Below are 14,406 nucleotides of genomic sequence, written 5' to 3'. Positions count from 1 at the left end.
GACATTATTCTAGGTCAGTGATGGCGAACCTTTGAGCTTGGCGTGTCAGCATTTTGAAAAACCCTAACTTAACTCTGGTGCCGTGTCACATATAGAAATTTTTTGATATTTGCAACCATAGTAAAACAAAGACTTACATTTTTGATATTTATTTTATATATTTAAATGCCATTTAACAAAGAAAAATCAACCAAAAAAATGAGTTCGCATGTCACCTCTGACACGCGTGTCATAGGTTCGCCATCACTGTTCTAGGTACTTTGCAAGTATCTGTTCATTTAATCCTTATTCTAATCCTATGGGGTAAGTACTATTTTTATTCCCACTTTACAGACAAGGAAATAGGAAGTTAAGAACCTTGTGCAAGGTCATGTGTTTCCAAGTAGCAAAGCCAGGATTTACATCCAGGTTAACTGGCTCTGAAGGCCACGCACTTAACCATCAGCCTTTCATGACTCTTGACAGGGGTCCTGTGGTCCCTGTGGATCAGTGGGGTTCAAGGCAGTGGTGGCAATCGGGCATTGAGACTCAGGGGGCTGTAATAAGACAGCAAGCCTTTGGTGGTTTTGAGGAGTGAGTCATTTAGAGTGTCAGCAAAGTTCTTTATAGATACACAAGGCGTTGGCCTGGTAAAATTGGGCTACATGTGAGAGGCGGAGGGGAAGGGAAGACCTAGTGGGTTGCCAGGGAGCTGTCTGTCTATAGTCTGGCTGTAGCAGCAGCCACAGTGGAATTTGCAAGATTTGTTATAGATGTTAAGTAGGGCTGAGAGCTACCAGGTGTCACATAGTACAACAACCTCATTAAGAATGTCGCAAACAGTTGCAAAGAAAGAATTCCTTTTTCATGATTCCCCATGGCCTTGGTTCCTTTGGATACCTGCGTCACTGAAAGGGCATTGCATCCTTCAACCTGAGGTACGAGAGATCATGCCTACTAATGGAGAGTGAGGGGATCTAAAAAGAACGCATGTACCCAGTTTCTAGGAAAAATACCAGACTTGGATAAAATCCTTACAGTTTAGAAATGAGTAAACAGATGGACCCTCCCTCCCCCAGCTCAGGAGATATATAAAAAATTCAGTGCCCTGCAAGAAAGAGACTATAACACAGAATAAGGGGTGGAAAAAATGCCTTTAAAAATGATTTATGGCAGGAAACAAAAGAAGGTTTCAGATAACATCTACATGATTCTTTAGATAAAGTTAAGAAAATGTGGTTTCTAGAAAATGGAAAAAAAAAGATAAGACAATGGGATCCTAGACAAATAAAAATGAAGCTCACTGATGAATACATAAATAAAAAGGAAGGCAGAAGAAACAAGGAAAAAGTACTTTGAAATGAAATGGGGGGGGTGTCATAGAATTTAAAAATATTTTAGAAGAGGAGACCCAAGGGGAGAAATCTAGATATCAGTTAAGGCAAGGAAATGAAGGAAACATTTAGCAGAGAGGTTGACAGTATAGGGGGATTGATTATACACAGAACAAGTTCTGGTGGGCACAGTGGAAAAGTTTGGGAAAGAGGAATAGAAAGAAGTCGAGCCAAGGTGTAAAAACCCTGAGTGATTTGGTGATGAAAATACAAGAGGAGATAGATGGCCAGAGTAGCTAATGCATTCCCTTGAACCTTAGGGGGCGCGCACAGCCCAGGCCCCCCTGAAACCTTGACTTTGAACTTCTGGCCTCCAGAACTGAGACAATACATTTCTGTTGTTTTAAGTTACCCAGTTTGTCACACTTTGTGTGAAATAATATCCAGCTTCACTAAAAATTTAAGAAATAAAAAATAAAATCACTTGTGGGGAGCCGCTATAGGGTTAAACCTCGGACTGACTTGTTGGCAAAGTCACAAACAAGTCCCAGCTTAGAGGGCACAGTCCTCTTAAGCACAATTAGGCTTGACCTTATAGCGCTCCCTAGACCTTATCTGGGAAGCTAATGGGCTGAGGGAAGTGCAGCAAGAACAAGAACAAAAACAAGGGTAACTCACAAGAACAGTGTAAATAAGTGAAACTCACAAGAACAGTGTAACTTTGGTAACCACTACCTTGTTTACCTCTGACTATAAAATAAAGGCTCAGCTTGCCTCAGGATCTTTCTCTGTGGCCTCAGCCAGGCACAGGAAGATCCACGGAGACTAAAGAGAGCTAGAGAGTTCTGAACACTGTCTCCGTGTAAAACATTCTTTGCCAACTCCGTCCACACCTTTGGGAACCCCCTGGACCGCTGGGGGTGGACCCCGGCAATCACTGTCCCTTATGTCACTGTTCAACTTGTTAGATAGTAAGATAAAACAAATTGCATGTGAAAACGAGAGGAGAACGGAACATTTATACAATGGTGGTGGAGATATAAATGGTATGACTTACCAGTAGAGCAAGACCATTTAGCAATATATATCAAAAGCCATAAATACATGAAAACTCCTTAGCTTAACCATTTATTTTAAAGGAGGACCCTAAAGGGATAATCAAACATGTTTGGCAAAATCCGTGAACAAGAATATTTAGTACTGATTTATATAGTCCATATTTGGAAACGATGGAAATGTGTAACAATAGGAAACTGATTAACTACTACAGATACCATATAATGGAGTACATAAAGAGTGATGGTATACTGTATAGAAGTATTTTTTATTGACATGGAAAGATATATGTCACATTTGAGTGAGTGAAGAAATCAGGTAACAAAAGAGTTCTATACCTCATGATTTTTTATTTTCATAGGAAATAAAAGTATACATGCATAGAAGTTTAAAGAGTTACACAATAAAATGTTAAAGTTTGTTACATATGGGTGATGGGATTATAAATGATTATGATTTTCTTCTGAATGTTTATATGGAATTTCTAAGTTTTCTCCAATAAATATGTCTCTCTTGGTTATACTCTAGTATAAAACCTCTTTCATGTTGGAACTTTCTATCATAATTGATGAGCAAGAGAGTGAGGATGGATCAGCTCATGTAAGACTGCAGCTCACTCAACAACAACGCTTTAAAATTATTATTATTGATACTGTCAGGTGTTTTTCCCACAAAGCCTTAGGGCCATGTGACTACCCAGATATACTAGTTGGAGTAGCACGGGGAGCATGGGAAAGTCTCAGCCACGTGTCGGGGAGCTGGCTGTGAGGATTTGGTTTTCATCCTGACAGGTTGGTTCGTCTCTAATCATAGCTCTGCCCAGATTGCCTTAATGACTGCCTTGCCTCACCTGGTTTCCTGAGCAGATGCATTCCTTCCCAATTGGGTCACATAATACTATTCTGATTCTCCAGAGGGTGGGCCTATCCTCGCTCAGTGCCTGCTTACCAAGGACCTGTCCTGAGTCACTCTTTCTTTGGGACTGACAATCTGGTTGCTACAATGGGATTTTTTTTCTTACCTCCTTCAACTTCAAGAAAACACCTCCTACTCACTTCTCTGCTGGCTTGCCCAGGTAAATCACTCTAAGATTTAACAGGATTATTTTTCCTCTCTGACTTTGGGAAAGCAGGTGAGCTGGCAGGAGTCTACAGGGCAGATAGGGGCTCACTGGAGCTTGGGCCTCTGTTCTGATGGGTTGCCAGAGTATGTAAAGTACTTTGATAGGAGAGACACCTGCTAACTTGTTTACAGTAGTTAATCACGAGTATCTGCTGTTAATCTTTCCACATATATATGCGCGTGTACACACCCACACCAATATGTTAAGACCTATAAAATGCTCTACAACTGTTAGTTAGTTTATTATTAGGGGTGTTTTGGGCAGACTTTTCAATTTGATTCTTCTGAGCACAGCAATGAAGTGGAAAACAAAAAGATCAAGGATAGGCATTGAAGTATTAGTATTTGCTAATTCAGTGTTAGCGGCAAATTGACAGAACATAACTCTGTGAATGACAAAGTGATTGTACTTTGCCTTATCCAAGATAGTAGACCTCTGCCTAGGAACCTTCATAAGGTCCCAAGAAGATTTGAGTGGTGAGCTGGGCACCTAGAGAACATCTCACGTAAGGCATTAGTTTTCCAAGAGGCTGTAGCGTAGGTCTTGGGGGCAGGCCCTGCCTTGGCCTCTAGCGCTCAATTTGTGAGGCTCAGGGTGGAGCCCTCTTCTGCATTCTGATGTCCAGACACCAGTGTAAAGTTACTTTCTGCTTCTCCAGGCAGCTCAAAGGTGCCTCTGGAACCTTATGGCTTAAGCTTGATGTCATTAGACCTGCCTGACTCTAGGGGCAGATGAACTCTTCAGTTCTTCCAGCGCTACATAGAGATAGCTATCGTGGGAGTAGAGAGGACTGTTCACCTCACAGCTGAATCAGAATAGCTGAATGGAGACAGCTTCTTAGTAGAGGAAAGAAGCAGAGATCAGCTTGGCCAGTGTGGCACAGTGGTTGAGTGTGGATCCAGGAACCAAGAGGTCATGATTCGATTCCTGGTCACGGCACATGCACGGGTTGCGGGCTTGATCTCCAGTTGGGGGCATGATGTTCCTCTCTAATCGATGTTTGTATCTCTCTCTTCCTCTCCCTTACTCTCTCTCTAAAAATCAATAAAAACATATTGGAAAAAAAAAGAAGTAGAGATCATGGCTGAAGGCACTATGGGGAGGTGCAACGACAGGCCATAAATTGAATTTGAACCATGAGGTTAGGAGCTGATTGGCCTGGGAGCAAGTTAGGATGGAGCAGATGAGACAGAAAGGCATTTAACAAAAGACACCAAATAGATGAACAGAGATGAGCAAAACACTGAACAAAGGTTATAACCAGGTGGCAGCATTTCACCAGCTTCTGGGTGTGAGCTCAAGGGAAATCAGGGCAGCTTGGAGCCAGTTGTTTATCCCATGAGGTCTGCATATCTGTGCCAGTGTGCATAGCAGAGCTGAATGGATCTGACTTTATTGTGGCTTCTGCCTCTATTATCACAGTGAGTGGGAGTGTGCCCTCTCCCAGAGTCTTGCTGGGAGGAAGAACAGACAAATTAGACCCACCCAATTAGACTGTAAGTTATTTATACACTCTCTAGATGGTTATGCATATTAATAAAATATCTAAATAAGGCTCAAGGACCAGACCTATGTCTTAAATACTTAACATCGTGAACATTTTAGCAATAGCTCTAGTTCTTCCGATTTTCCCCTATGACTCCCAACAGCCCATCAGTGACTCATGGGCTCCCTCACCAGGAGGTTCTTAGATGCATGTGAATCTTCTCCAAATATTTTTTCCTCCTGAAAAATCTGAAAAAAAAAAAAAAAAAAGAACCTACATTCTTGGGCTGATTTTTCCTCTTCTTGGACTCAGTTTTCCCAGCTGAAAGTGAGGTTAAATCAATGTTTCTAAATTTCTGTTTTGTGAGGTGATCCTAAAACCAACCAAAACCAAACTCCCAACATAGTTCAGATAATATTTTTTAAATGCATTTAAAAAATGTAATAAAATAGAAACCCACACCAATATGTGATAGAAATTGTGATTATTATGTTATAAACTGTCTTTAAGGGGTGATGATGACCCAAGCCGAGGCACAAGAGATAGAGGGTGTGCTGCGTGGACAGGCAGTAGTTACTCACCACGGTGGGGTTGAGGCCCATCATCTGCTTGATGATCATTGCATTATATTAGGCCTCATGTTTTGTATTCATTATGCACTTTTGTCATAGTTTGTGCTTTTTGTTCTTCGTACAATACTACTGATTTAATTGATCCAATATTTTCCACCCCACTATGAGATAAAATAACATGAATAAACTGTGGATCCTTTGGTGAATTTTGGCTGCTTAGTTGAATCCAAGTGACCCTACTCACATTCCATCAATGGATAATGATTAAAAAATTTTTTAATTGTGAAATTTCCTAAGAAAGCACTGGATTGTAGGATTTCTAAATTTCCTTTTAGGCCATGGAATCTATATTAATATGAATGGCATTTTGGGAATGAAAGAAGAAACAAAGGTAGGAGGCCCCAACAAGTAGGAACTTAGGGGTCTACCAATCAAGGCAAAGTGTGTGTGTGTGTGTGTGTGTGTGTGTGTGTAAAACACTGAAGTACAAGGAAGTACAAGGAGTATTCAAATGAATAGCGAGGGTCTGCTCCTGGAGCTTATTGGGAAGAATTTTATTTAAAGGCCTTCCCCGGACTCCTTCTATGGCCACCTACACACCCAGACACACACAAGACAGAGACACTTAGACACACACAAACACAGACACACTCAGACACAGAGACACAGTTTTGTATTCTTTTATGAGAAGGTCAGCCAGGTGCAGCTACAAGAGGAAACAGAAGAGAGGCTCAGGAAAACACAGTTCATATACTCACAGGACCTACGGACACTCCTGAGGCACCCCGCACAGGGACACTGCTGAGGCACACCGCACAGGGACACATGGGGAAGACACCAGGGTGGGCAGGAGGCAGGAACGAGGGGAGTGCTCAGTCCAGAGCCTTTATTGGAGTTTCCCTGGCAAAGGCAAGGCAGGCCAGAGGGAACAATTTAGGATTGGCTAGTTTGAATAGTTTTAGGGGGCCCTTAGCTATAGGGGTGGTCCCTAGTTGCTGGAGCAGGCTGGGCAGTCCGGTAAAACTCACAATGCCCAGTTGTTACAAGGCCCAGAGGTGAGGCCTTAGTGCAGTGGTTCTCAACCTTGGCTGCACAATAGAATCACCTGGGAATCTTTTTAAAATCCTGATTTCTGAGCCCCATCCTCCAGAAATTCTGTTTCTTTGTTACTAATGTTGTGGCCCCACCCCATAACAAAGAAACATATGAGGCCCAGAAATCAGGATTTTAAAAAAGATTCTCAGGTGATTCTAATGTGCAGCCAACGTTGAGAACCACTGCCTTAGTGATTCCTATACTGTTTATTAATCCAAATCTGCTCTTAATCAGGTGGGAAGGGGGCTAAGAGGGCAATTTTTTTTTTTTTTTTTTTGCTACATGGCCCTGGGATGATTAAGGCACAGGAATAGTGCTTTGGGGCCAGATAGAGGAGGTATGGCCTAGCTCTGAATTGCTTCGCTTCACATCATGGGAATGCTACTAGCTGGGTCTTTTGCTATCTCTAAGAATTGGCTAGCCCAGGGAGGGGCAGTCTTTCCTCAGACAGAAAGGTTATTTAAGATGTCAAACATCATCAAATACAGAAATAATATAATTATTATAATAATATATCTGAGTGTGTTCTGTAATACATATTATATATATTAAAGTACTATATTATAATACAATATATATTATAGAACATACTCAGACACACTCAGACAACACAGAGAGACACATGCAGACACAGACATATACTGGTCTTGTGTTTTTAGATAAACACAAAGCTTTTTTGTGGAAAATGCTTAAGTAAACTCTCCTTTTAAAGGAGTCCTGGATGAGGTTTCTGAAAAACCAGGGCTATTTTCAGTTACATTCATGGTGCAGTGAGAACGCTCAGAATTCTGGCCTTTGCACAATAGAGTTAACCTTCATTTTTCTAGGGAAATTAGAATTTAAAATATGCTGACAGTCCTCCCTGTGACTCAGTAGATCTCAAACGTTAGTATGCCATGACCAGGGAGCTGGGGCTTGGGCCCCATGCCTCTGATACTGTAGGTTCAAGGAGAGGCCCAGGAGCCTGCATTTTATTAGCTCCCAAGCGATTCTGATGCAGGAGTTTCACGGAGAAACATGCCATCGAACTGTCTCAGAAAGCCCATCAATGCAACAGGGTATTTACTGAGAGACCCAAGGTCCTAAGTATTACAGTAAAACTATACAAGAACCACCTAGCACACCCCTTTCCTAGGAATCACCTTCTTTTCTTGCTCTCACAAGCAGAAGGCATTTCTGATTTCTTTAGTTCAGATGATAAAGCTAAATGGGCCCACCTGTAGCCTGCTTGCAAGGTACTAGAATCCCCAGCCTCCTTGACTCACTGCAATATTAGCCTCAGTGAGCTTTGTATAACTTCCGGGATCCCAATAATAATCTAGCCTCCCTAAACTTTAAAATAGGCATATGATTCACAGAGACAAATGCATTTTACTTCTTAATCCACATAACATATACAAACATACGTTTTTCAGTCTGTTCTGTTCTGTTTACCTTTTTTTCTTGATCCTCAGCTGAGGATATGTTTATTGAGAAAGGAAGGGAGAGAGAGAAGCATTGATGTGAGATGGAAACATCGATCGGTTGCCTCATGTAAGCACGTAAGCACCCTGAATGGGGATCAAACCTGGAACCTAGGAAAGTATTCTGACTGGGAATCAAATCTGCAACCTTTTGGTGTATGCGACGATACTCCAACCAAGCGAGCTATCTGGCTAAGGCTGTTTTAAAAAAACATACTGGTCATGGTATACTAGACTGAATTCATGATTCACTATTCTAGTTATCTATTGTTGCATAACAAATCAACCCAAAACTCAGTGTCTTAAAACAGCACTAATTATTTTATTATCTCCCTTGTTTTCTGTGGTGCAGGAATCTGGGAAGGGCTCAGCAGGGCTGTTTTGACTTAAGTCTCTAAGTGGTTATAGTCAGTTAATGGCTGGGGCTGGAATGGTGTGGGGCTGCTTCAGCGGTCTCTCAAATAGTTTCTCCACGTGTTCTCTCTGCATGGGCTAGTTTGGTTTCCTTATAGCACGGCAGTCTCAGGGCAGTTGAATTGATTACATACATGTGGCTCAGGGCTCCAACGCTGAGAACCAGGGAGAAGGTAGCCTAGCCTTGGAAGTCACACAGCATCACTTTCTTCATAATCCCAAGCTTGCCCCATCGGAGAAGAGAAAACATAAACTCCACCTTTCGATGTACCCCGTGACAAAGTCACGTTGTAAGAAAAGCAGGGGGGATGGGAGATAATTTCCCTTGTCATCTTTGGAAAATGCAATCTGACACACCCCTGAGGGCACCATTGCAATTTGAAAAATACTCCTCTAGATGGCACTGTTGTCATGTGAGATCAGATCCATTTGAGCTAAGGGGATGGTGACAGGCAGGATGTTGGGAAGAGAGACAAAGGAATCTGGTGTTGGCAAAGGTGGAGCAGCGCATCCGTTTTGAATTATTCTTTCTGTTGCATAGACATGTGATGGCAGGGATGGGTGTGTGTGGGCAAGTGGGTAGCCTAGCTGGATAGATGTAGATGTGAACAAAACTAACTCCATCTCTGTGTTCCGGATTTCATTTCATTTTTTAAGTTTTATGCTGTGACATTTGACCAACCCTGCCGTCATTGGCAAGCATATCAAAGCTTTCTAGTTGGTGTTTATTTGTGTGTCTTAAAATGTAGCCGTAAATATTTTTGTTAGAAATAGCCAGAATGGCATATCAACCAAGATAAAATCAAACTGGTAATAGTGTTGCACATAAGCAATCATCCATCACAAGACCATCCATCACAAGTACTGCATACTTTGTCCCTTTGTCTGGTCAATCATTAGTACTCCTGTTATCCTATAAAAAAAGTAACAGGGGTCTGTTAGTGGAGAATAATTTTCATAAAACTTCTGTCAACTCAGGCCCAATCTGTCAGCTCAGGCCCAATCTACCTGCAAATGAATTACCATATAATAAATTCCATTATATTCTATGGAATTGCCTACTTTTTCTTCTGGCCTGAAGATACTTTTTCATTATGTTTACCAGTGCAACTTTGCCCCACGTAGGACACTAGGAGGAGGAGGGCCGGTGACCAACTTGCAGGGTTTTAAGTCTATGTGAATTCCCCACACCCATACCGCCTCCCCCTGAAACCCCCCAAGCAGAAAGCCTTGCACATGAATCCACTTTGACAGCTAAGCATCAAGTGCTTGGGAGTCACCAGGCAGAAGTCCAAACTTTGGGTGGGATAGTGCCACCCCTGGTGCCCTCATAGAACCCACAGTTCCCAATAAAGCGTGGCTGGCTCCATGCCTCCAGTGCTCAGGGATTGGAAAGGATGATTTGGAAGAATACTGAAGATCTGTTAGTGGATGAGCTTTTCCAGGAAGAGCGTGTAAAGTGAGAAGAAAAAGGGGCCAAGGAGAGAAAACTGGGGGCCTTCGGCATTTAAAGAGAAGAAGAAGAGTGGCAAAGGAGACTAAGAAGGTGAGAGGGGGTCGGGGTGCAGGAGGAGAACCTGGTGAGAATGGAGCTCAGGCTCGGACAGAGTTTCCGGGAACAGGGGGGTGGTCCTGAGGGTCAAGTGTGGCAGCAAAATGGAGACTAGAAATAGACCACTAGATTTGGCACCGAAGAGGTCCTTGGTGACTTTTATGACGACATTTGCAGGAAGCCAGGTGGGTAGGGCACTGTAGGAGTTCAGTAGTGATGGGACAGACAAGTGGAGATTTGAGAGGGGGACAAGGTCAAGAGGTTGCTTTTTAAAAATCGTGGGCAAGTCCAGCTGGCGTGGCTCAGCGGTTGAGCGTGGACCTATAAACCAGGAGGTCATGGTTCTATTCCCAGTCTGGGCATATGCCTGGGATGCAGGCTCCATCCCCAGGGTGGGGTGTGCAGGAGGCAGCTGATCAATGATTCTCTCTCATCATTGATATTTCTATTTCTTCATTCCTCTCTCTGAAATCAATAAAAACATATTTTAAAAAAAGTACTAAGAATTTTGAAGAAGACTATGATGAGGCTATTTGCCCTGAAGTTACTAAGACATCATAACACTGTAGAAATTAAGACTGGGGTGAACAGGCTCCAGGACAGGGACCCACATAGACAGGAGGCACAAGAAGCTCATTTAAGGCAACGCTCTGTGAGGAACATTACAAAAGCCTCCGAAGCGCGCCATGAAAGTGGGATGAAATGAGGCCACTGGCAGGCCAGGACACAATTTTTAAAATAATAGCTTTATTGGTCTATAATACGATATAATTCATCCATTTGAAGTAAATTTTTAGTATATTCACAGAGTTGTGCAAGTGTAACCATAATCAATCCCTGGAGACTTTCTTTTTTTTAAGCTTAAAACAACAGAAACTTTTTCTCTTACAGAGAGGTTAGAATTCAGAAATCAAGGTGATGATAGGGTCGGTGTCTTCTGGAAGCCCCGAGGAAGAATCTGTTTCACACCTCATTCCTAGGCTTGTGGTGGCATCACCTCCATGTTCACATGGCCTTCTCCTCAGTGTGTCTGTGTGTCCTCTCCTCTTCTCATAAGGACAGCAGTCATTGGACTTAGGGTCTGCCCCAATCTAGTATTCAGGTCAGGACACAACTTAAGCCTCTTTGAGGACAAAAATGATCATGACAAGCAAGGACAGAAAAAGGAAAAAGAGAAAGGAGAAAACTGGGTCTCAGATGAAGAAAAGGGGAGGGGTGGTGGAGGTAGTGGTGGGGAGAAAGGAGGATAAGAAGAAACAAGATGAATACCTTACAGAGAATGACGCAGAATGCCTCTGGGGTCAGGCTCCTAGAAGTTTGGAATTTCTGCTCTGAGCAGCCTCCTAAAAGCTCATTAGCCAAATAAGAAGGACAACAGATATCCCTTCCAGAGTTTTTTTTTTTAAAGATTTTTTTTGAGGAGTTTTAAGTACCTGTATACAATAAAATTGAGAGGAATGTGGAGATTTCCCACATACCCTCTACCTCACTCATGCATAGCCTCCCCCATATTCAATATCACTCACCAGAATGGTATCGTGTTTTTTTTTTTTTTCACCAAGGATAAGCCTACATTGACACATCATAATTACCCAAAGCCCATAGTATATTTTAGGGTTTATTCTTGGTGTTGTGCATTCTATGGGTTTGGACAAATGTATAATGACATATCCCCATCATCATATTGCCATACAGAGTAATTTCACTGTCCTGAAAATCCTCATTTTGCCTACTCATCTCTCCCCCATCCTCCATGGTAACCACTGATCTTTTTTTTTTAAAATATATTTTATTGATTTTTTACAGAGAGGAAGGGAGAGGGATAGAGAGTTAGAAACATCGATGAGAGAGAAACATTGATCAGCTGCCTCCTGCACACCTCCTACTGGGGATGTGCCCATAACCAAGGTACATGCCCTTGACCAGAATCGAACCTAGGACCCTTGAGTCCACAGGCCGACGCTCTATCCACTGAGCCAAACCGGTTAGGGCACCACTGATTTTTTTTATTGTCCCATACTTTTATCTTTCCTTTCAGAGGTCTTGAGTCAACAGATGAGGCACAGAGAAAGGACCTAAAAGCTTTCTTTTCATTTTTTATTACTCCTGACTACTCTAAAGTCATTAGACATTGGTGACTTTAGTACCATAAAAGAAGATATCTAGAATAATGAACACCAGCCCATAAAAGGGCTAGAGGTTAGTTTAGAACTAATGTGTACTAATGCCATTTACACCATTTATTACAAAGCTGCAAAGAGGCTATTGGGCTCAGGGGTGTAAACCCCAAGCCTGGACCAAACTCAGACCCTGAATCAGTGCATAATCTTTATGGCAAACTCACAAAAGACTGAAGAGTAGAAAGATAACTGCCTTTCAGAGAGGAGAGAACCATGGATGCTGGCCAAGGGAGAAAGAAGAACATGTAGACTCTGATGCCAAAGTCTTCAAAATTCCCACTGAGGAAAAGAAAGTCAGATATGCGTGGCAATGAATGTAAAGAGAGATAGAGAGTCAGAAACATCGATGAGAGAGAAACATCGATCAGCTGCCTCCTGCACATCCCCCACCGGGGATGTGCCCGCAACCCAGGTACATGCCCCTGACCGGAATCGAACCTGGGACCCTTCAGTCCGCAGGCCGACGACAGGATGACAACTCAGTGGCTTCAGTCTGACATGAATCTTGACGAGGGGTCAAACCAAATCCCATGGCACCATTTACTAGCCCTTCATTGGGCAACCGCTATTTTGAGACAGTGAAGTAATGCTGAGGGGCATTTTGCCCTAGGATCACAAAGGGAACCCTTTCAACAAGGAAGAAAGTCAGGAGCTAGTGATCCCAGTTTGCAGACCGAGAACAGAAGCTCAGAGTGATGGGTATGCTGCCCCAAGTGTTGAAGTTGGGAAGGGCTCCCAGAAACTGCAAGAGGCTTGGGAAAAAAAGTGACATTGGAAGGTATATGGAAATCAAAGGATTCAGGTCGATGGCACAAAAGGTTTGTTTCACTAACAAAGGTCTTTCTTTGTTTAATCAGTTATCTCATTTCTAGGGAGGAGACCTCAGTCTAAGTTATCCTTCTTATAGAAAGGTCAGCTCTCTGAGGAATGTGTGTTTTTTCATGAGTTCAGGCTTCCTGATTCATGAATTGAAATTTAGTTTTCTTACTGCCTCTCTGAGAAGGATGAACGCATTGGTGGTGAGAAGAGCAGCCCTCTGTCCTTCCTTCCCTTCTCCAAATGCTGGAAGAAGTGGGATGTAAACTCTAAAATGTCACAGAAGCCTGTGAAATGCTGACTCCCAGATGCCAGGCATAACTGGGGTTGGCTCAGAACGTGAAGACAGGGCAACAACATCATCTGCTAAGAATTCATTGCTCTGCAGCTTGCCTAGGACACAATGGTAAGACTGAAACAGGAGGGATAGATGTGGGGCGGGGTGGGGGCCGGCAAACTGGGTGTGTCTTTGCAGACACGGCCTTCTTGGGGGTGGGGAGAGGAGCAGTGCAGGGTTAGTCAACAGGCAGACTGTGCGTGGGTTTAAGGCACCAAGAAGCAGGGACACAAAAACTCCTGACAGAAGAAAGCAAAAACAAAACAAATATCCAAACAAAGAAAGGGAGGGGGAGCATTGGCTTGAAAAGATTTTGATATTCACTGCTCAAAAGAAAGCATTGAGGTAATCATGGGAAAATTCAGAACTTTGTTGAGAGTTAGGTATTTTGAGTCACAAATGGTGGGTGGGCACCATGACCTTTGCAAAGTCTAGGGTGCTATTTGGATCAGAAGGTCTGCTGGATTGAATGGCGCCAAACGCTCTTGTGGGCAAAAGGGCAGCTGAGGTCCTGATGCTGTGCTTTGAGCGGCCCTGAGCTGACCCCTGACCCGTTCCAAAAGGGCTCCAGAGGGTTAGCAGTTAAGGTGGGACTGGAGATTATTTTACTTACATCTTTGTTCTTTGTGTATTTCCCACATTTTCTCAAATATATATATTTAAGACCTCAACTTTATGAATGTAAAAATCACACAATTAATATGTTACTGCATACTTCTGAAGCAAAGTTATTATTTTATGGTAAGAGTAAACCAAGTCCCTTTTAGCCATTGCTCCTTTTGGGGGCTTTTCTGCGCATTCACACACACATATTGAAACACACAGAGGAAAATCAGATTGTTTTGTGTGAAGGGCATTTTTAAAAACATAAATGACACTGGACTGTACCTTTCTTCCTGCAAATTGCATCTTTTCACTCAACAGCATGTTTTGTTGGGTGTACGACACATTAACTTGCTTCACTCATTAAACTACAGCATGCTAGTCCACTGATGGAGA

This window comes from Myotis lucifugus, unplaced genomic scaffold (assembly GCF_000147115.1).
Source record: "Myotis lucifugus unplaced genomic scaffold, Myoluc2.0 scaffold_108, whole genome shotgun sequence".
NCBI lineage: Eukaryota > Metazoa > Chordata > Mammalia > Chiroptera > Vespertilionidae > Myotis > Myotis lucifugus.
Note: the sequence above shows the minus strand (reverse complement) of the source record.